General features: G+C 39.7%; 1 long non-coding RNA gene across 2 annotated transcripts in view; it reads left to right on the top strand.

The window, feature by feature from the left end:
- LOC127491372 (uncharacterized) overlaps nt 1-18,174 on the top strand; it is a 162,487-nt gene that overhangs the window by 76,251 nt on the left and 68,062 nt on the right. For both annotated transcript variants that reach the window (XR_011384077.1, XR_007920037.2), the window contains exon 2: nt 10,764-10,827. This is a non-coding gene — a long non-coding RNA (uncharacterized lncRNA). The remainder of the gene's footprint in view (nt 1-10,763; nt 10,828-18,174) is intronic.

Raw genomic sequence — 18,174 nt, 5'->3', positions numbered from 1 at the left:
TGGCTGTTGTGGTCATTTGGGGAGCAAACCAGCAGGTGGCTTACCTCTCTCTCTGGGCCTACCTCTCTCTGTAACTCTTTTAAATAAATAAATATTAAAAAAAGAGGGAGTACTACCTTTAAAAAACTGTATAAAGACTTACAAAGTATTTCCCTTTACCATAATATATAATAATAAATAATAAAGGTGACCAGAACTTCCTTTTGCAATTGAGAGAAAATGCATTCACCTTATTCTGTTTCTGAAATATTTTATTATTTATTTGAAAGAGAGAGTTACAAACAGAGAGAGGGAGAGACAGAGAAAGGTCTTCCACCTACTGGTTAACTCCCCAAATGGCTGCAATGGCTGGAGTTATGCTGAACTGAAGCCTGGAGCCAGGAGCTTCTTCCAGGTGGTCGCTTATGCAGTTGCCAGTGCCAACACACTTAGGCCATCCTCTACTGCTTTTCAAGGCCATAGCAGACAGCTGGATTGGAAGAGGAGCAGCTGGACATGAACTGGTGCCCCTATGGGATGCCAGTGCCACAGGCGAGGGCTTAGCCCAATATACCACAGCTCCAGCCTCATTCACCTTATTAAATGCAGAGTTTTTATATTGTTTTAGACTTAAACACTGCTAAATTGTTAATGTTTTACATTAAATTGTTTCTTTGACAGATTTGATACTGTAATCACAGCCTTTATAATCAATCATGAAGAAAATCATCTTGATTAAGCAAACAAAAACTAAAGGAAAAGACATTTTGATTTGGCTTATTCCATAGGAAGAAGAGAAAAAGTGCAAGTATCTGTTGAAATAAAGAAGAAAAATCTGCACACCTTAAAAACCTGGACGTTGTTTTAAGGATATTTTCATATGGAGATCTAGGGAATACCACAGCTTCAAACATACCCCTTAAGCAATGTATTAAAGCTTCGTTGTTTTTTATGGCAGACAAAGCTGTCATCGTTGTTCATAGTTTAAACTAGTATAGCACCTTTCACTGAGGAATCTTAACTTCCCATAAATTCCATACATAGTAGTGATTACATTATAAATATAGAAAACACAAGAGTCTCTTCTTCTTGTAAATCCCTGGGAGTGTATCCATTATACTTCATTGCTTTTAGGACTTTATCTTTGGGTCCTTCCTGTTTATCCCCACTGAAGGGAGACCTGTGTCCAGTTGGTATATATTTTAAAGGCTTTTAACCAATCATACTTTCCCATTTATAAGAATCCCTAGTGATATCTTATATTTTATATGAAATCCCAGTCTTACTTTCCCATTTAGATTTCTTTCCTGAAAAAATGAGGAGGCTTGGGGCCGGTGCTGTGGTGCAGCGGGTTAAAGCCCTGGCCTGAAGCACCAGCATCCCATATGGGCACCGGTTCTAGTCCCAGCTGCTCCTCTTCCAATCCAGCTCTCTGCTATGGCCTGGGATAGCAGTAGAAGATGGTCCAAGTCCTTGGGGCCTGGCACCCCCGTGGGAGGCCCGGAAGAAGCTCCTGGCTTCAGATCTGTGCAGCTCTGGCCGTTGTGGCCATCTGGGGAGTGAACCAGCAGATGGAAGACCTCTTTCTCTGTCTCTGCCTCTCTCTGTAACTCTTTCAAATAAATAAAATAAATCTTTTTAAAAAATGAGGAGGCTAGACTGATATATAATATGTGTATGAACACATGTGTGTATGTGTGTAGTTCTTTTTATTTAACTCTGTTTAAAAAGATTATTTGTTTATTTGAAAGGCAGAGCAATAGAGACAGAGAGACAGAGAGATCTTCCATTTACTGGTTCATTACCTAAATGGCTGCAATAGTCAGTGCTGTGCCAGACTGAAGTCAGGAGCCAGGATCACCATCCAGGTCTCCCACATGGGCGTCAGGGGTTCAAGCACCTGGGCCATCTACTGCTGCCTGCTCAGGCACATTAGTAGAAAGCTGGATCAGAAGTAGAGTCCCTAGGATCAGATTGGCACTCCAGTACGGGGTGCCAGCATCACAAGCATCAGCCCCACCTGCTGCACCACAGTGCCAGCCCCACCTCGAACTTGCATTGCTTGGCGTGTAGCAGGTGCTCAGGGAGAGCTGCATCCATAAAAATGTGTTCTCGTTTTCAACGTTATTTTATAATGCTATTTATTTATTATATCAGTGTCAAACAGTTCTGAAATTGCCCTTAGAGTCTCTAGTCTAGCCTTTTGAATATACTTGTCTTTTCAAACCAGTTGACATGTGTTGAGTGCCTGTGGTTTTTTTTTTTTTTTTTTTTTTTTTTTTTTTTTTTTTTTGGCGATACCATGATTACATCCAGTAGTTCATTAATTTTTAGTTACAGCAATTGCCTGCCAATCTCCTTTGTGCCGGTAACAATGAGTACTGAAAGGGGACAGTGTTATAAATTAATATAGGATAAAATATGATTTTATAATAGTTTAAGTGAAGTGTGCTGTGAAATGGGCAAAGTGTCCATTTCAGATGGGTCTTGATGGACGGAGACAGGAAAATAAGAGAAGAAAGCACATGGGTAAAGAGAGAATTAAAAGCAAAGATCAAAGGTAGAAAAGTACCTGGTATCAGAGAATGGTGACGAGTGGATGAGATAGGAAAAGAAGCAGAAATAGGAGGCTGGAGCCAGAGTCTCTGTACTGATTTCAGCGCTGAAGCATGCTGACTGTCCTTTGACAAGTGACTTGACTCTGTGTTTTGATTTTCTCTTATGTCAAATGAGGATAATATTTGTGCCTCCCTCACAGGACTGAGCTGAGGAACTCTATATATAAAGCATCTAGAACGATGCCTGCCACAGAGCAAGCACTATAGAAGTGTTAGAAGATGAGAGTGGAAAATCTTCCCTCTTGTATTGGAAGCCACTGAGGACTTTTTAGCAGGAGGGAATGAGAGGAGCTATACTTTGAGAGGGTGCTGCTGAGAGTACTGTGGACAATCGACTGCCAGAGAGGCACAGTTGAAAGAGAGGTCCTGGTGGCTAGGACTGAAGCGTTGGCTAAGGGAATAAAAAAATGAAAAATTGAAGGCAAGGTCCTCTGAAAGTGTACTTAATAATTTTTTAATGTTTTTGGATTGATGTTATTTTTATTTTTGATACTATCACAGTAATTAGAACCTAAGTCTAGTGACCAAAGTGGTGACATTTTTTATTTAAAATTAAGAATAGTTTGAAAAGAGAATTTGTAAGTTGAAATTGTTTTTTTCCAGTGGCTTCTTAAGCTGATGCTAAAGGCAATGCAAAATCTGAAAAATAGAAAATGTGTACTGTGTTTACCAGTGAAATAAGTATATAATTTCCCCAGGTTTTTTCCTATAAAGGAAAATATTTGGTTGAATAAATGTTAGTATACTTATTTCATCATCAGTAACACCACCTATCCACAGCTCTTTTTTTTTTTTTTTTTTTTTTGGTGCCGAAACCCAGGATCCACAGTTCTTTTTTATAGAAAAAAAATGTGATACAGATGAAAAGTCATGTAATTATATACTTTTGATTGTTGAGGACCAGAAGTCAGCCCTTTTTTCATTAGTCTCACTATTTCCTGATGATATATGTACCTCTTGGATGCCATCACATCTTTGTAATTTTTTTTCTGTTACTCTTTAATTCATATGTTTTAAAAATAAGATTTCTAAAGTATAAAAAAAGGATAAAAACCAGGATTTGTTAACTTTAGGTGCTACTAAAGCTAGAGGGCACTTCTTTACATTGGGGTAATCTCAAAGACTTTGCATAGCTTTCCAAAGATGTGTTCTTGTATTACTATTTTCTATGTTCTATTGTAATTTCCTGATGCCATTATTGAGTTTATTAAGGTTCTCCTTACCATATTGTTTACCCATGCATAGTTCACTAAGCACTGCCCTGTGTTAATCCGATCAGCTTTTTCTTATCACCTTGCACCTGCTCTGGTGTGGTGATAAAAAGACAAAAGCTTTCCTTAAAAGAATTTCATACAATGCATTAAACATTGTGTTTTGCTTAAAACACCCTTTGCCCAGGCAAATGAACCACACTACAAGTTTGTAAGATGAAATTGCTAGAGATGTTTCCAAGATATACATGCTGTGTTGGGGAATGCCTTCCTTCACAATAATAGCATTCCAAAAAGAGAATGATTAGTAATTTACAGTCTGTTGGAAAGGACTCCTGTGACCAGAAACAACACCATGACTGGGACTCTCCTTTCCAACAGATACATCCAAGGCATCAAATACCTGTTTTAATTTCTTACAGTGAAAAGAGGGTTGAAATAATGTGTAATATCCTAATAATGAAACAGAACTCCTTGAGGAATTAAGAACAAAAATCTGCACAAGAAAACAATGACAGCTATGGCCTCTGTTTAAAAAGAAAGACTCCATAGGAAAACCTTAAGCCATCAGCCCAGCAAATAAGTAAATAAATAAATAAAAGTTAATACTTCCAGGGTTGGCGTTGTGGCATAGTGGATAAACCTGCTGCCTGTGAGCTGACATCCCATATGGGTGCCAGTTTGAGACCCAGCTGTTCTACTTTGAATCCAGCTCCCTGCTGATGCTCCTGGGAGAGCAGCAGAGGATGTCCCAAATGCTTGGTTCCTGTACCCACATGGGAAACCTGGAAGAAGCTCCGCCTCCTGGCTTCTGCATTTTTTTGAAACTGTGCTTTTCTGAAACTGTTTCAAATAAACAAACAAATCTTAAAGTTAAGACTCCCATTGGAAGGAACTGAGATCACCTTGTGAAATCCAACATGAGATTTTCTTGTATTTATTACCTAAGCCTCATTCTGAAAGTAAGAACAAAGCAAAACAAAAATTTGGCAGTAGGGATACAAATAATTCAGTGTTTTCCAGTGTAATTGCTTCTCGGCCTAGAGTTAGGAGTTTGCTACCTTTATCTTCTACCAAATGCAAATATTCCTGTGTTGATTCTTGCCAAGCCTTGTAGTGGGAGGGTGGGGGGAGGGGATGTGCATTCAGACTGCCAATCCTTCAGCATAACATGAGACCAGCAAAACGGGAATGCGATAAAACCCATGAAGGGCGTGTTCGTAATTCCAGGAAAAACGAGCAGAAAAAACCTGTGCACATGCAAGAGCGTGAGAATGAATTCTCAACTGTGGATGTCATTCTCTCTTCAAATACCCAGAAAATCCCAAAGGAACTCTGGATTGTAAACAAAGAAGTTACCTGCTTTGACCAGCTGTTTTTCATTTGTTAACCATGGTGTTCTTTTCTTGCTGTTCAGAGCAGTATAACTTGTACTAGTCAGAAAAGCAGAAATAAAAACTTCAGTGTTTACACGGACATTTCTGGCAAATGAAAACAGAAGTTTTATTGTCTGTTGGAAATGGCAATAAAAACTTCAAAACTCATTGAAATAACTTACATTTTGTTGCTCTTCTTTATTTTTCCAAAAGTCCTTCATACCAGTGCTTTGAAGGGAATTTGGACAGTAACTGGGCACACAGCTATGCCAAGAATTTAAATAAATTTAAATAGAGTTGAAGGATTTCCTGCAAAAATAAGTCAGTAAAAATTTGATAGTAAATCAAATTCTCTGATTTTTAGATATTTTGATATAGCCAGTTTATATGCAGATTAACCCCTAGTGGTGACATTGACTATAGAATATATGTATGTGCTTTCTAGATTTTGGAGCATTAGCAGTTGTGCCCTATTCCCATTAACTGGTATGTGGTCATTCATTCAGTAAATATTTACTGAGTGCTTACATGTGCCAACGACCCCTCTAAAAAATGGAGCTATAGTAATGAATACAACTTTATAGTCATATGAATAAAATTTTATACATAAATACATATTTTTTAAAAAGACAATTTCAGATAGTATTATGTGCTATGAAGAGAGATAAGTATGAGGAATTTACATCTGAGCTGAGACATGGGTGTTAAGAAGTTAGTCATCTATTTCAAGTGGAGACAAATAGTGCGAAGACCTGAGATAAGAATAAACTTGTCATATTCAAGGAGTGACAAGAAACCCAGATCATGGAATTTGTAATCTTGTTTTTTTTTTTTTTTTAATTTATTTATTTGAAAGTCAAGATTACACAGAGAGGCCAGCGCCGCGGCTCACTAGGCTAATCCTCCGCCTTGGGGCGCCGGCACACCGGGTTCTAGTCCCGGTCGGGGCGCTGGATTCTGTCCCGGTTGCCCCTCTTCCAGGCCAGCTCTCTGCTGTGGCCAGGGAGTGCAGTGGAGGATGGCCCAAGTCTTTGGGCCCTGCACCCCATGGGAGACCAGGAGAAGTACCTGGCTCCTGCCATCGGATCAGCGCGGTGCACCGGCCGCAGCGCGCTGGCCATGGTGGCCATTGGAGGGTGAACCAACAGCAAAAAGGAAGACCTTTCTCTCTCTCACTGTCCACTCTGCCTGTCAAAAAAAAAAAAAAAAAAGAAAAGAAAAAAAGAAAAATTACACAGAGAGAGGGGAGGCAGAGAGAGAGAGAGAGAAGTCTTCCATCCGATGGTTCACTCCCCAATTGGCCGCAACGGCCAGAGCTATGCCGATCAGAAGCCAGGAGCCAGGAACTTCTTCCGGATCTCCCATGTGGTGCAGGGGCCCAAGGACTTGGGCCACCTTCTACTGCTTTCCCAGGCCATAGCAGAGAGCTGGATTGGAAGTAGAGCAGCCAGGACTAGAACGGGCGCCCATATGGGTTGCTGGCGCTCCAGGCTAGGGTGTTAACCTGCAGGGCCACGGTGCCAGGCCCAGAATTTGTAATTTTGTAACCATAAAATGGCAAATAAATGAAGATGAGAATTACTAAAATTTTTTTTACTTCTCTCTCTCTCTCTCTCTCTCTCTCTCCATCTCTACCACAAAGGTTCTTCCCAGCTAAAGGGACAAAATTCACTTGACTGACTGTTTTGTTCTGACATCCTAAGAAGAGCCTGTGAGCACTGTTTCTGTTCCTCCTGTATTCCGAAATGTCCTCTCTGGTTTTTATCTCCTGGCTTGTATTTACAAAGAAAATATGAGTTATTTTATTAATGCCTTCTCATTGTAACCTTATCAAAAGTGGTTAAAAGAGAGGAAAATCCTGAATAAATAGATGCTACAATAATTATATATTTATTTTAAGCATATCCTGCCTTTGTTATAATAGGTGCAGGTCTCTGTGTTCCATCTTGTACGTACCACTTTGTGAATTTGGGCAGCTGACTTCACCTGTCTTGGACTTCATTTTCTTCTGTCCTGTATGGAGTTGACTGTCTGGTAGGATTGTGTGAGGTCAGACTTGGTGCTCGGCACATAGTCAAAATAGGTCATATTTGTGGAGCACGTCTTGTTAATATTACCACAAAGGTCTTCATTCTTTCCAAACACCTCTCAGTAAATGTTTTTGCAAATGTTTTCAAGTAGCCCAATAAACTTTTATGCTGACTTTCAAGTATCTTTTTATCCAGTGTCCAGCTCAGAGACATTGTATATTTATGGATCCATCCTTCGGTAATACAAATGCCAGGTTCACCTTATCTGTTAAAACCCTCCTGTTGATTCCAGCTCCTGTCAAGCTCCTGACAAAGCCTATACATACTGTGCTGCTATGCTAAGGATTCCAGAGCATAGGTGAAAACATATGAGTGTGTAGCCCTTGATCTCCTGAGCGGCATTTGGCAAGTCTCCAGTCCTTCATTTCTATCTAATTAATGACATTCCTGGCATATGGGGATCATATAGCATAGAATGTGTCCACACTCTGCCTGTGAAAACCTTCTTTGTTCTCCACCTGCAAAAAAAAAAAAAAAAAAAAAAAAAAAAGCAACCTCTGCTTTTCATTTCTTTTTTGTGTCATTTTGAATGTAATTGTTCTCCCTCCTTTGCCTTCCCTCCTGTCTCGTCCCTTCCTCTCCTTCCCTTCTCTACCCCCTTCTTCTTCCTCTTTATTCTTTCCTACCTTCTTCCTACACTCCTCCTCTATCTCTGAACCCCACAAAGTGAGTAGGGAAGCACCTTGGGGGTTGATCTGAGAGGAAGAAGCTGATATCACCACCTGAACTGATTCTAGACATCATCTTGAAACTCAAAAATAGTTTGCTTCAGTAATGCTGTCATTATCACAGTTCTCTTGGGAAGACCAAGACCATTCCCACTACTGCATTTTAGCTTCTGCTGTTTCCTTGCCTAGAATATATTTTCCTCTTCCTTCCATTCTTCAAGATTAATGTCAAATCTCACCTCTTCCACTAAATCTTCCTGTCTTAGTGCATTTTGAGCTGCTATAAGAGAATACCACAGCCTGAGTCATTTATAAACAATGGGAATTGATTTGGCTCATGGTTCTGGAGGCTGGTCTAAGATTGATGGACTACATCTGGTGAGGGCCTTCATGCTCTGTCTACCCGTGGTGGAAGACACAAAGACAATGAATTCAGAGACATACTGAACTCATCCTTTTATCAGGAAGCCTCTTCCAGCAAAGCTAACCCGCTCCTGGGACAGCGACACTTCTCTGCTCATGAGGGTAAAGCCTTCACGGCCTAATCAACTATTAAATCCCACCTCTCATCATTGTTGCATTGAGTGTTGAGTTTTCAGCATGTGAACTTTGGAGGACACATTCAAAAGATAGCAATAACTCTAGATTTGGATTGATCCTGCCCAAAACACTTATGTTGTTGTATATCTTTGCTATTTCATTCCTATTACTGAGCCTGGTGCATAAGTGTAAGGCTGTTTTCTCACGTGGATTTTAAATTTACTCACAGCATTGGCCATGTCATGTATATTTTTAGTATCTCACTGTTTCCATCTCTCCCCATCACGCTTTTTAAGTACCTATTTCTTCTGTCTCAGAGATAAGAGCATGTTAGTGAATTTGTAGAACTTCTGAACAAAATCAAATACAGCTATATATGTTATAACCTTATAGACAGAACACAAAGTAAAATTTAGAGAGCTGTTACTAAAGAAGTCTGTCTACACTAGTAGATTCAGGCTAATTTGAATGCCTCAGTCCATACTCTATTTCACTTCAAATTCCCAAGTGACTTGAGAATGTCTGAGTCTGAGCATCCAAGACAAATCTGAGGAATATCCCCCCCAAACACAATAAAAATCCTTTTAAAGAACTCAGCCTATTTCTCTTCCCATTATATGCATTTGATTGATTTAGCATCTCATTTATATCACTACCAGAAGACAGAGAATGAATGCTGGTCATTTAGATTTTTTCCTCTTTATTAATGACTTTAGTGATTTGGTTACAGAAATTAGGGAAAACTCAGGACTAAGAGTAAATTTAGAGACTGATTTTCATTTTATCCCCTCTGTCACTTTGCCAGTTAATGACAAATCATAAAAAAAGACTCATACACAAAAAGATCACTGTATGTCTGCAAAAGAAAATACTTATTAACAATTTGAAAAATTGAGAGGTTTAAAAATAATGAGGACAGTGGCTAGTGAGCTCTGTTATATAAACCGGAGAATATCATTGAAATTAGGAATAAACAGGCCATCCAGCAGAGGAAAATGTCTATAGTCAGTAACTGCATCCTGCTATGTATAAGTTTAAAAGGGAAGACAAGACAGTGCTGAGCAAGGAGCCATGTATACCTGGATGTGCTCTATTAAAGGAGGCGCTTGATTGCTCAGTAATTGCAGAGCTAGGCTCTTGGGGAGGCCTTTGTCATCCCTCCTTGGCTGACACCAGACGATAGTGTGGCTCTGTGATAAGAAACAGAGAACCAGTGTCTCCATGGTAACTAACTGAGCTCTATATATTACACCTCATTACAAATGAGAATAGATAGTACAAAATATATGTATGTGTATATATATTTAAAAAACAGAGAATGAGTGTGTGTGTGTTTGTGTGTTTCCTGTCTTCTATCTTGAAAGTGAATAAAATAAGAATGTGATTACACTGAAAGGATAAGGTTGATGAGTCTTTCCCCCCTGTTGGTGCAGGTAAATATTTCATTTTTTAGTTCCTCTGATGGTTTTGTTCTGAACCCACCCAGCTGTAGCTTGAAAGATTAATGATGGGCAACCAAAGAACCTGAGAAGAGGCAGTGAATGAATAGAAACCAGCACCAGAGAAGAAAGAGTTCTGCCAGGCCTTTGGGACAAATAAATAAGGATTTACTAAGTCTGCTAGTTTCATCCCCATAGCAGGAAAACCTGGAACCCATTAGAGTGGAAACCTGGAGACTTTTATAATATAATGATTCCTAAAAGTTCCAAACTGGCTCAGTCTTGTGACATGGAAGAAGAGGAAAGGAAAATCAGTGGTTTCCTTTCTAATTTTCTCTTCTGTAGGTATTGATTTTACTTTAACATAACTAACTTTACTGTGTCGTTCTTCACATAAGACTATTAGTCCTATGTGTAGAACTTTGTAAGGTTAAATACATTCCCTGAACAGCCTGCCAATGTCATGAATTTTAAGAAATGACTAAATTAAAGAAGTCAGCAGTAAGTAAACCATTAACACTGGAAATTAGAACTTTTTATTCAAGATGCAGAATGAAAGTCTTTGGTCAGAGAACAAAGTTTTTTGCAACGTTTACACTAATTTTAATATATTGGTCCATCTGCTCTTTGATAAATGACTTGAGACCCTAAAGACTCCCTGGTAGCCCAGCAGGGATTTTTGTTGATCCTTTAGGTTTGCTTTCTCCCCACCTATGTCATTTCCTCAACCACTCTTATTTCTGAACAACTATTGGAATCATTTCTAGAAGGGGTGTAAGTGTATTTTTAGGGCAAAACCGCTATATCATATAATCTAAGTGAGATCATGTTCTACCTCTCAGGTCTTCACGCTGATTTCCTGTTCTCCTACACGCCTGTGAAAACTCTTACTAAGAACCCTCCAAGGTCAGTGCATTGCATCGGGGTGACAAACGTTGGGGGGACATAGATGGATATCCAAGAGGAATGTCTGCACAGAAACTTCTCAATGAACGTTCACAGCAGCACCATTCATACATGATAGCCAAAACGTGGAAGCAACCTGGAGTCTGTCAGCTGATGGATGAATAAATATAGTGTGATACAGCCTTGTAACTGAGCACTCAGCAATTGTAAAGAATGAAACACTGATACATGTTACAACACGGATGAACTGTGAAAACATTTTTGCTAAATGAAAGAAGCTGGCCTTAAAATATTACTTATTGTATTATTTGCTTTATAGGAAATTCCAAGCATAGGAAAATCCATAGATTTTAAAAAACTAGATGATTGTTTACCTAGGGCTTAAGAGAAGCAAGGGAGATGTGGGTGACTGCTGAAGGGTATGGGGGATGATGAAAATGTTCTAAAATTGATTGAGTAGTGGTTGCAAAATTAAAAATCACCAACTAGAACCTTACAGAGAGAGAGTGAGATAGATTTTCTGTCCACTGGTTCACACCCCAAATGGTCACAACAGCTGGGGCTGGGCTGGACCAGACCAAAGCCTGAAACCTAAAATTCCATCCACATCTCCCACATGGGTAGCAAAGGCCCAACCAACCCGGTCATCTTCCACTTTCCCAGGCACATTAGCAGGGAGCTGCATTAGAAACGGAGCAGCTAGGACTCGAATTGGTGTACAGATGGGATGCTGACATCGTAGGTGGTGGCTCAACCCACAGTGCCAAAATGCTAGTCCTGAGTTGGACATTTTAGTCATTTATTTTTTGCCAGGCAGAGTTAGACAGTGAGAGAGACAGAAAGAGAGTTATAGACAGTGAGAGAGAGAGAGAGAGAGAGAAAGGTCTTCCTTCTGTTGGTTCACTCCCCTAATGCCCGCCACGGCCGGCGCTGCGCCAATCCAAAGCCAGGAGCCAGGTGCTTCCTCCCAGTCTCCCATGCGGGTGCAGGGACCCAAACACCTGGGCCATCCTCCACTGCTCTCCCGGGCCACAGCAGAGAGCTGGACTGGAAGAGGAGCAACTGGGATTAGCACCTGGCGCCCCAACTGGGACTAGAACCCAGTGTGCCAGCGCCGCGGCGGAGGATTAGCCAAGTGAGCCACGGTGCCAGCCCGAGTTGGACATTTTAAATGAATATACTGATGGTATGAAAATTTTATCTCAACGCTGTTAAAAAATAGGTAAAGGGCCGAGGTGGAGGAAGATGGTGATTTATAATTAGGATGACCTTGTATCCTGATTGCCCGGAAATGTTTGTTTTTGCAAGATGAGCCAATGAAGTGTTAGTAGCCCTTCTTTGATTTTCAAAAATGTTCTGTTTGGATGTTATAGACACACTATATATATATATATATATATATACACACACACACACACACATATATATGTATATATGTGTATATATATACACACACACACATATACATACACACACACACACCAGAAGTACTATGACCTTGTGTATCAAGTTACAGCATCAAAATATCACTTGGAGATATTTTAAAAATAAAGAATCACCTGTCCCTTCCATGGATTCTAGTTTTGTATATCAGAGGTAGAAACTGGTGTTTTTTATTTTTAACAATTACCCTGGCGATTCATATGAATTTTAATCATATACTGTTTTACTTGTTCATAAAAAGAGTGCCCAAATTGTGTTTTGGGTAAAGAGAATTCCAGAGAGGTGTGCAAAGGCTGTTGTAAGAAATTTATCAGTTGTGGAAGGCTAAACATAAATTCTGTGTTGAGGATGAAGAGAATAATGGGAATAACATAAGCACAGTGACAGTTTTAAGAAACATCCTCATCATCTTCTATCCTGTCTGAAATCAACACACAGAACTAATGTCTGTTATTCAGTAAGATTAAGTGAAGACTAATACCAGCAATAGTCCAGCTGGAAGTTCGTATTCCACAATGGCCAAGGTAGAGGTGGGTGGATTCTGTGTTATCCCTGACAACTGCCGTCGTACTCAAGTCTTGATGTCCACTGCCTCCACTCGGGCTTTCCTGGCCAGTTCTGTCCTATATTCCCTGGCTCAGAATGTTTTGTTGTGAACTCTTCCGCCCAGGCTTGGAGACAGAAAGCAGGACCTTAAGTGAGGAAGAACAGTCTCAGAAACATAGGAAAATCCAAGAAACTGAAACTTTGGGAGTATTTTTTTAATAAGAAGAGTAACAAAGGAAACCAGGTCATAGTTAATAAATATGAGTGGTAGGGTATGTAACATAATATGAACCAAATTCTGATAAAAAGCAATGTCATAATGTATGTAATATGTATACAGTATACATAGAGTTGAATACTTAAAATTATTTGTAACTTATCTGAATACATTAATTGCTACTTAAGGATGCTTTGTCTTCATTGCTCGTATGGAAGAATGTTTCACAGTTTCAACGTCTGAGATGAAATTGTGCTGCAGAAGCCTGCATATTTCCACATGTGCAAAATCACCCTAAAATTTCTTAAGGAGAAGAAAAAAGTCGTTACTAACCCTTTCTCTCATTTGGCCACATTGCTTTCATTCATACCCTTTTTTGCTTCTTTAATCAGTCAGGAAAAAGCTCTCCTGCAGGTTCAGAGCCAGGAAGTACTCTCCTACTTGCCCCTGTCCGTGCCCAAGCCTCTTGATCCCTGGGGAAAAGGTTGCCATCTGGGGAGATTTCTTTGTTTCACTTTGTTCCAGCAAACTGTTTGAAATGTTCAAGCTTTTTACTGGAATTTCAGTCGTCTTCTCTTTTAGGCACTAAAATTTTTTCAGTGTTTGAAAAAGGATCCCTAATTACTTGAAGGACCTCTAAGATGAATATTATTATTATTATTATTAAATAATACATATTAAATATCTCTGATTTCTAAGTTGCTGCTTTTTAATAGAACACTCCATGCTTGCCTTTTAAGCCCTAATACAGTATTAGCAAGACCTATTAACAGATTGGTATGGCAGTATTAATTATCATAGGAGTAAATATTTAGATCGTTGGCTTTGGTGCTTCTGTATGATGGGATAGTCAGTGGTTGTCAGTGTAAGCAGCAGTTTAGCATTTCCCAGAAGATGAGAGTTCACAGGGTAGGGATTTTTGTGCTGCAGGTTAAGCTGCCACCTGGGAGGCCTACTTCTCAAATCAAAGTGCCTAGTGTGAGGTCCAGCCTCAGCTTTCCATCTTCCAGCTAATGCACCTAAGGGCAGCAGGTGATGGTCCGAATAATTTGGGTCCCTACAATGCTTGTGAGAGAGATCCTAATGGATTTCCTGGCTCTTGGCTTTGGTATGTCCCAGCCTTGCTGTTGCCGTCATCTGGGGAGTGAACCAGCAGATGGAAGATCTCTCTGTGTCTATTCCTCTGTCACTCTGCCTTTCAAATAAATAAACAAATCTTCACCAGAAACACAATGTAGGTTTAGAAAAGCTTTAAACTGAAGTACTCAGTGAACACAAGGATTATAAACTTTAGTAACTTCAGATCCTGGTAAGCAACAGGAATTAAAAGCATTTTCTAGAATAAAAAAAAACTATGTTAAATTTAAGATTACTGGTTTCAGATGAGATTCTTTTAAAAAAATATTTATTTATTTGTTTGAAAGACAGAATGACAAACACACAAAGGGAGAGGGAGAGGCAGAGGCAGAGGCAGAGGATGGCGAGTGAGCTTCCATCTGCTGGTTCACTCCCCAAATACTCACAGCAGCCAGGGCTAGAAAAGGCTGAGACCAGGAACCAAGACTTCATCCAGGTCTCCCATGCGTTGTGCAGGGACCCAGGTACTTTACTAGGCACATGAGCAGGGTGCTGGATAGGAAGCTGAGCTATGGGACTCGAACCTGGTGCTGTGATGAGGATGCCAGCATCACAAGCCGCAGCTGACACTGCTGCACCACAGCACCCGCCTCTCAGATGCTATCCTTCAGTAATAAATTATCAGCAGGGTTAGTGGATCCACTGACATGAGGTTTGTCAGGGCTCTAAGATGATAGATGACATTATAAACAAAATAAATACTGGGTAAAACTGTGGCCTTGAATTCTGATTACAGTCAGGAATACTGAAGATTTCAACCAAGAAATAGGAGCAAGACAGATCGGTTAAAAGATAATTCCAGTGTATTGGAAAGGATTATTTCGAATTTGAAATCATAAAATAACCACCAATACTTTAATGCATCTCCTGAATCTTTTTAAAAAATGCTTATTTGTATAACCACTATAGTTTTAAGTCTGATTATTTAAAATTTACTTTATGTGAGTGAAGGTGAACATCTTTTCATTGGATTATTGTTTGTAGCCCTTGACTATATTCCTGCTGAACTATATCTTATAACTTTATTTGTTGACCTTTTTATTTAGTGTAATATTAATCCTTTAACATAAATTAAAAATATATTGTCTTAAAAATTAATAGAAAAATTTGAGAGTAAACAAGACAGTAAGAGAAAGAGAAGAGACAGATGCACAGATCTTTCATTTGCTAGTTCATATCCTGAAATGCCCCCACAACAGCAGATGCAGAGCCAGAGCCAGGAGCCAGGAACTCAATCCAGGTTCCCCCATGTGGATGCAGGGACCCAAAATCTTGAACCATCACCTGCTGCCTCCCAGGGTCTGCATTGGTGGCTAGCTGGAATTTGGAGCTGGGGCCAGGACTCAAACCCAAGCACTCCAATGTGGAACACAGGCAACTTGACCTGCATGACAGTCGCTGAGTCAAATGCCTGTCTCAGCTTCTGATTCTGATTCAATATTTCAGTTGTAGTCTTTTACTAAGGTTAAAGTATACCTCAACAATCAACTTAGGACTAATGCTATGATTAAGTCTTTCATTTTAAATACATATAAATAACATTGAACCAGAGAAAGTGTTAAGGTCCATTTAAGGCCTAGGTGTGTTTGTTGAAGACCTGGGGGACGGTGGAAAAGCCAGGGAACAGCAAGGAACAAAGCCTTTCACCACAGATGCCCTTCCTTCCTCCCTCCCTCCTTCCTCTCCTCCTTCCTTCCCTCCCCTCCTTCCTTCCCTCCCTCTCTTTCTTTTTTTCTTCCCTTTCTTGCCTTTTTTTCTTTGTGACTTTATGTAAGCTTATGACCTGATTTGTATAATTTTGATAGACCTGAAGTTAGCTTTATCAGATATTGCCAGTTTTCTGGAGTGCTTTTTCCACTTTATGCTGCACCAGCAATTTTGTTAGAGTGCCATTGTCTCCACATCCTAACTAATACTCTCGTGAGTGTGGTTTCTTATTGTAATTTTAGTTGTATCCTGATGAAAAATTATATGCAGTATGTTTTCACATGCTTACTCTATTCTGTTATACCATATTGTATGAAATACTTATTTCAGTTTCTTATGTTTTAAAAAGGAGGTTTTTTAGTTTTTTTTTTAACATAAAAATGTATATTCTAGGATATGGTCCTCTATTATATATATAAACTGCAATATCTTCTTCCACTATGGCTTGCTGTTCAACTCTCTTTTGTTAAAAGATTTATTTATTTATTTGAAAGTCAGCGTTACACAGAGAGAGGAGAGGCAGAGAGAGAGAGAGAGGTCTTCCATCTGATGGTTCACTCCTCAGATGGCCACAATGGTCGGAGCTGCACTGATCCAAAGCCAGGAGCCAGGAGCTTCTTCCTGGTCTCCCACGTGGGTCCCAAGGACCTGGGCCATCTTCCACTGCTATCCCGGGCCACAGCAGAGAGCTGGATAGGAAGTGGAGCAGCCGGGTCTCAAACTGGCGCCCACATGGAATGCCAGCGCCCCAGGCCAGGGCGTTAACCCACTGCACCACAGCACCGGCCCCAGCTGTTCAACTCTCTTAATGGTGTCTTTTGCTAATACAAATTCTTAATTTTTAACAGTATCAAAGTTATCCTTTCTTTTCCTAAGATTTTTTTTGAAAAGCAGTAACAGAGAGAGAGATTGAGATTTTCTGTTGGTTTGCTCCCCAAGTGTCCCCAGTAGATAAGGACTGAGCAAGGACAAAGCTAGGAGCCAGGAAATCCATCCGTGTCTCCCCGCTGGGTCGCCAGAACCTAGGTACTTGGATCACGATCTGATTCCTCCCAGGTGAATTAGTCAAAAGCTGAATTGGAAGCAGAGGTGGGACTTCATATAGGGTGTTGGCATCCAGGTGGTGGTTTAACTTGCTGCTTCATAACCCCTGCCCCACAGGTCTTAATTTTAATGTAATCAAGCTTATTTTTTCCTTTATGTTTAGCACTTCGTGTGTTCTGTCAAAAAATTTTCATGTACCCTACAGTCTTCCTCATATTTCAGTGGTTTTATTTTAAATTTTAAATCTCTAATCTATTGGGAATTTATTTTAGTGACACATGTGAAGTAGGGATCCAATTTATTTTCTAAATGTCCTTTAACCTGCCCAAAAACATTCCTTAAATAATTAATATTTTAAATGCTCATGTTAGGAAGTTTTTAATCACAATAACTATAAATTTATGATATAAAACATTCAGCACTCTTAACATGGAGTTAATCATATGTATATAAAGTCAATTGAAAATAGATCCCAGTAAAAAAACAAGAGGGGGAATAAGGGAGGAGGAAGTTTGTAACTATAAAGATGCATAATTCTGCATACAGTCCTATGGACCGAACTTCTAAGGGTACAGTTAAAAAACTTGTGATGGGACTCCAGATCCCATTAAAATTGGGGGTAAAAATGCCATCTTAATTGTTAAAGTGATCACATTAAGTGTGAAAATGAACATATAGATAAGATTAAGTGTTAAAAAGATCATATAAATACCATCAAGTACCTGGTAGTAATAATAGAATTAAAAAGGAGGTAATGTCCAACATGGGTAGCAGTCCACACAGCAGACTCATAGAATGACAATCACTTTAAGTAACACTGTGACCTCAGAATCAGCCCTTAAGGCATTTGGATGTGGCTGAAAAATCCATTAGAGCATTTCAGGCATGGAAAGCCAAAACACTGTGGCAAAAAATATCCTACATGAAAGATCTCTGTGAGTGAGACCCCAGTGGAAAGAAAGGGCCATCAGAGAAGGATGTACTTTTCTCTGAAGGGAGGAGAGAACTTCCACTTTGCTTATGGCCCTGTCTAAATACTGACAGAGTTGGTGGTCACAAAAGGCTCCCAAAGCTTTGGCAGCTTATGGCAAGAGCCTCAGGTGATCACTGATGTCATAAATAAGAGTGTTAATTGTTAAATCAACAATGGGAGTCACTGTGCACTTACTCCCCATGTAGGACCTCTGTCCTTAAAGAGTTGTACTATGAGAATTAACTGCAAAACTTGTTTTCAAGCAGTACTTTATATGTTG

The sequence above is a fragment of the Oryctolagus cuniculus genome, chromosome 18 (genome assembly GCF_964237555.1).
Source record: "Oryctolagus cuniculus chromosome 18, mOryCun1.1, whole genome shotgun sequence".
Classification (NCBI taxonomy): domain Eukaryota; kingdom Metazoa; phylum Chordata; class Mammalia; order Lagomorpha; family Leporidae; genus Oryctolagus; species Oryctolagus cuniculus.
This window is presented reverse-complemented; position numbering and strand designations above follow the sequence as displayed.